This window comes from Lactuca saligna, chromosome 2, assembly GCF_052625555.1.
Source record: "Lactuca saligna cultivar CGN05327 chromosome 2, ASM5262555v1, whole genome shotgun sequence".
NCBI classification, from domain to species: Eukaryota; Viridiplantae; Streptophyta; class Magnoliopsida; order Asterales; family Asteraceae; genus Lactuca; species Lactuca saligna.
Window position 1 is genome coordinate 173384237 of NC_136418.1, and position 6000 is coordinate 173390236.

Below are 6000 nucleotides of genomic sequence, written 5' to 3' on the forward strand. Positions count from 1 at the left end.
TTAAATATTCATTTGAAACTCTCATGTATTTTTTCCTTTCACCACATTCATTTGAAACTTCCATGACTTTTCAATTTCTTTCTAATAATTATTATAAGTTGGTTAATAATGTTAAATAAATATCAAACATAAAGTGTAATCATATATAAACTAAATTTCAATATTAAAAAAATATTTTTTCTTCTACTTATAAAGTTTGTTTTTAACTTTTAACATATTATACTTAATTTATTTAGTCTAATATGTTGTATGTAAACCATTATCATTTTAAATCTACATCTTTTGATCAATTTGTATAAAATACTTAAATTATTAATTTAAATATAACCTTATAGTATCAACTTAAATATAAAATTTAGTTCAACTTAAACAACCCAAATTTTTTTTTATAAATAGTTAAAAGTGATAAATTGTAGTGTATTTCTAATAATGATTATAAATTGGTTAATAATGTTAAATAAGTATCAAACCTAAAGTGTAATAAAAAATAAACTAAATTTCAATATTAAAATAATATTTTTACTTCTACATATAAAATTATGTCTTCAACTTTTAATATATTATACTTAATTTATTAGATTTAATATGTTGTTGTATGTAAACCATTATAAGTTTAAAGCTACAACTTTTGAATTGTATGAACAAAATACTTCAATTGTTAATTTAAATATAACTATATAGGGTCAACTTCAATATAAATTTCAGTTCTACTTAAAAAAACCCAAAGAATATTTTATGAATAGTGAAAAATGATAATTTGTAGTGCTAAATGCAAAAGTTAAAATGTAATATCAATTCACTAAAATATTTCCTAAATATATTTTTATAATCGTCAAAAGTTTTGAAATAAGTAGCTTAAAATAACTTACAATAACAATAGTTAAAAATAACTTTATATAAATGATTATATTGTTACCTTTAAAATAAAAAAAAAAATGTTTGATGTTTTAAATGATACACTGATGAAAATTAAAACGTTAAACAAATAAATTTTGAAAATGAATTAACAATAACAACAACTCTAAATAATACTAAACCATATATTATATTTAATTTTATTTATAAGTAACCCGCAGGTAGAGGTAATTCAAAAGATTGAGATTATACAGTTTTAATAGATATATATATTATCATATAATTCAAAATAATCAATATACTATATCAACTTCGTATACGAATTATTATATCAAATTTAACAACAACATTATTGTTATATTTAAAGAAACATATATTTGTAAAGATTTCAGCTATATAGATGCTTCTACGCAGCGCGCGAGCATTTGCCTAGTGTGTGTATGTGTGTCTATATATATATATATATATATATATATATATATATATATATATATATATATATATATATATATATATATATATATATATATATATATATATATATATATATATATATATATATATATATATATATATATATGTGTGTGTGTGTGTGTGTTAAATCTCCTACTACCATGTATCTTTTTCCTAGCCTACTCCTTTGCTATGTGGCACCTTCTACCGTTTTTATTTTTTTGTCTTTAGTAACTAATTTGCTGATTTACTGGGATTACTTTCAATTTTACCAGACTATTATTTGTAACACTATCAAATCAATGAGTTCCACGAGAAAAAAGACATGTAATCTTCTCCGGTTTTCAAATTTCAAAGTTCAAATTCAACCTAAATTTCTATCCGCTCTTTATATCTCACTTGACGTAGGCATTCCTGGAAAAAGGAATTAATGTTTTTGTTGTTTGAATTATATGTTTTTTTCCACATGAATCATCTTCTTCACCTTTTAAGGGAGAAAGCCCCTCCTCACAACCTTATTGTCAATTGATGCATTTTTTCCCATATTTTCCTTATGCATCTTACATAACTCAGGTTTTCCTTATGCATGCAGGTTTGTCCACTTTCTTCTTTTTGGTTCTTGCAACATTCACAATTTACTAATTTCTTTTAAGTTCGAAAAGTTTCGCCCTGGTACGCTAATTGAGCGATTGGACAAAGTTAATGTCCTATTATACAGTTTTCGACGTCCAATTTCTTTAATGGTGGTATGGAGTAATTTGACAATCAAACAATCATAGCATCTATTGAGTTTTCTCATTTTTGTTCGATTCTTGATTTGGGGATTTAGGTTTCTTGGGTTTATTGCAACAATACCTATCTTCCTACAAATATTTGGTTTCAAGAATCAAAGTTGTAAAGGTAAGCGGCATTTTAGTAGCTTTAATTTTAGTTTGTTTGATTCAATTTTATCATATATTTCATAGGAAGATATTTGGGGAGTTTGATGTTCTAAATGGGTGTGAAGGTTAGAGAAAGACTACACATAAGAGGTAAAAAAATTCTCCAAATGGTATATGTTTTGTGTTTGTGAATTCACCGAATCTATTGTCGAGTATGCATCGTCACTATGCATTTGAAAGTAATATAATAATAATGGGTTGAGAAAATGTATCTGAAAACTGAAAAGAGTCTATACAAATGTGATGTATAGGTTCCGACCATTAAATGTAACCTCAATAAGATCACAATTTGTTATGATTTCAGAATCTGACATGGTTATTAAAGAACTTAGTTTACTTCATATGGAAATCAAAGAACATGATATTTTCTTTTTTGAAATGGGCATCAAAGAACTTCATTTTTACAGGTGGATTAGTTTCAACTTTCAAATTTTTAGTTTTCGCAAAAGATGATGTTGATCTTGGTTTTGTAGATAAGTGGAGTCTAGTATGAAGGCATGTAGAAACAAATAACATTACGAACCATACTCATTCTTGATGTTGTTTGGGTAATCTACAAGGAATGGAGTTTATGGTGCTAGAGTTCCACTTGTGTTAAATGAAAGATACTATTTTATTCAATACTATCTATCTGTCATTCAAGTTTACATAGACCCATCAACACCTCTCTTAATCTCAAAAACCTCATTTTTTCAATAACTTTACTTTTAAATGTTGTTAAAGTTAGATTTTTACCATTCATCGTGTTGGGTTTAGAAAATTTTCATTATATAAATGGTTTATAAACCACTATCTATTTGACTGGAGCAACAAATATGATAAGCAGTGTTTTTTCCATTCGGTATTTGATGTTTCCACTCTTTCAATAAAAGTAGTTTACTTCGGCTTATAGAAATTTGATCTTATTGAAAATGTTGCGTTTGTTTCTTTAGTTGATTTTTCTTTGTAAGTTGTACATAATTGAGAGTTTTAGTCAGATAGAGGTGTGCCTTTCCTTCTCCTTTATGTATTATGTTACTTGTGTATCAATAACTTTTATCAAGAACTTAATAGAGAGTTGCATTTTGGGTTTAATAGTATGATTGACTTTTTTAAATTCATATTCATAATGACCATGGTAAATTATAGCAAGTTAAAAAATTGATCTTATTTTAACATTCTTACTTTCACTCCTTTAAAAATAAAACCGATGGTAAAATTCTAATACGGGCTAAAAGTTTTGAAATTTCTACATTTTTAGTAAATTAAACATTAAAAAATAAAAAATAAATAAATAAATTATTAACTAATTAAAAATAAAATAAAATAATAATTATTATTTTATTTATTATTTATATTGGAGAAATTTATAATTTAATAAGATTAAATAATTAATTTGATAAAATATAAAACTGTGATTATTGGTTAATTTAAATTACTTACATTATCTTATATTCTAATCTATCTATTCTAATAAACAAAACATAATATTATCATTTGTCTCTATTCCACAATGCTTATTTGCCATGTGACATGCTTCTAATTTTTTCTATTAAATGTCAGAATATTTAATTACTAAATCCTGAAATATTAATTCTAAAAATTTCAAAATCCATTTTTCTTTGTAAGAATATCAAAATCATTTCAATATTTCGTACACAAATCTTATCGTATATTAAAAACCTTTTAAATCATTCATGATTTTAGTGAATACTGTAAAATAAAGATTACGTAATTCTATATACCAACTATACAAATCAAACTTATGTTATATTTATTTTGTTCAAATTTTATTTGTTTATATAATATTTATAATAATAATAATCGTGTTATATATAGTTTGGTATGATATTAAATAAACTTCCAGTCAAGAGCAACAATGCTAGAGCTACTACGCTTATTTGCGTTTTGAATGTAATAAAATTCATTTTTCTTGTATGTAAAAATATCAATGTGGAACCTATTTAATATTTAACGACACTTATATAGCAAGAGGCAATAAACGCTTTCTTATTTTTCATTTATAAATAGAATATGAATAATTTTTGTTGGTATATAAATAAAAACATGAGTAATAACTTTAGTACATCAACAAAATTGAGTAATAAGTTTGTATTGGTATATTGAGTAATCTTTCTTAAAGTAATTGACTCTTAGATTGAAGGTCTCGAGTTTTATTTTAAGCGTTGACGGTTTCGTGATACTAACTGCTAACCACTAATCCTGTGGTTAATACAAATACATAAATAAATAAATAAAAGTATTTTTTTCACCAATAGTAATTATATTAATTTTTTAGAATAATATAATATTAATCAACAAATATGTCTTTCACTTTTGATATATTCGTATTAGAGTTGCAATTTTTATCTAATAAACTATGAAGTGTAATAGTTATTGGATTAAATTGCAAAAATGGTTCCTATCGAATGTCAAAACTAACAATTTTAATCTAACATTTTTGGATTCGCACAAATGGTACAATAGTTTGGTTTTATTACGAATTTGGTCTAATAGCTTAGCAACAACAAAGTTTATATCCAAACAAATTATGGATCGGGTAGACTCCAACTCCACTATCTAACCTCACTATTGCAACGTGCTTATCGACTCAGGACTTCCCCAAAATCGGCGCTCTAGGTTGTTATCTGTCTACGATGTTCGAATTATGACCCACGTTCTGCAGAAGCACGTCACCATTGTCGCTAGAGATGATGATATCACCGGGGAGTGAGAGTTAAGGATTGTTGCTGGAGACGAAAATAGAAACTTTGTAGTCCCTTTATGAATGTAAATAATAATAAAATAATAGAGGAGAATACATGAATGGACTAAAATACCCTCACGTGAGAGAGGGGGGGGGGGGTGAGGAAATTAACGAGACCAATGTAACGGCTGTTAAACCATTGAACCAAAGTCGCAACAAAATCAAACTATTGGACCACTGGTGCGAGTCCAAACTTTTTTGGACCAAACTTGCTAGTTTAACCTATAACATGGACCATTCTTGCAAGTTTGTCTAGTTATTGTAAAGAACTTAATCAATACTCATGTGGACTGGTGTTAAGCTTTTGGCATACCAAACAACAACTTGTTTTTTTTTTAAAAGTCAACTAATTAATTAGTGAACACCATAACTCGTTGACTACATGTTATACTAAGGGGTTGGCTAAAGAAACACATCATTTACCTATTTAGACACCCCTTCTTAGTTAGACAACCCAATCATTTACGGCAATCCCTAATTACTTTTAAATAATGATTATATAATCATTTCCATTAACTTTATTATTATTATTTTTTATTTTTTTAGATAAATAGAAAAATAAAGATATGATCTTAAAAATGCCATAAAAATAATTATAAAAAATCTTATTTTTCAATTTTTTTGTTCTTAATTTTTATTATAATATAACACCATGGAAATTTGCCACATTGTTCTTAATTTTTAAACTTATTGTTTTTTATTTTATTTCATAAGATGCATAAATAAATAAACATAGAAACTTTATTGTAAATGAAGCAACGACCCTACTATGTATTTCAAGTTATTTTCGTGCCTTTTAAGGGAACAAAGATCGTTTTGTCGGATTGAATAGGTCCCTTTTGCCAAAATGAAGGGGTAACCTAGTTACCCCTTATGTCAGCTCACTTAATTTGTCTAATTATTTATTTGTTTATTATAAAGAAAATAACACGTCTCTCTCTCTCTCTCTCTCTCACACACACACACCCATGTGTTATATGCTCTGTTCTTTTGTTTTTTTTTTGT

The 6000-nt window shown here is 25.9% G+C and overlaps 1 long non-coding RNA gene across 2 annotated transcripts; it reads left to right on the forward strand.

The window, feature by feature from the left end:
- Nucleotides 1–1640: 1640 nt before the first annotated feature.
- Nucleotides 1641–3294, forward strand: LOC145029349 (uncharacterized). Of its 2 annotated transcripts, XR_013676487.1 has the most exons (4): nucleotides 1641–1900; nucleotides 2138–2208; nucleotides 2274–2339; nucleotides 2723–3294. It is a non-coding gene; the product is annotated as an uncharacterized LOC145029349 (long non-coding RNA). The 2 variants fall into 2 exon arrangements; XR_013676486.1 differs by having other exon boundaries at nucleotides 2274–3294.
- Nucleotides 3295–6000: the final 2706 nt, after the last annotated feature.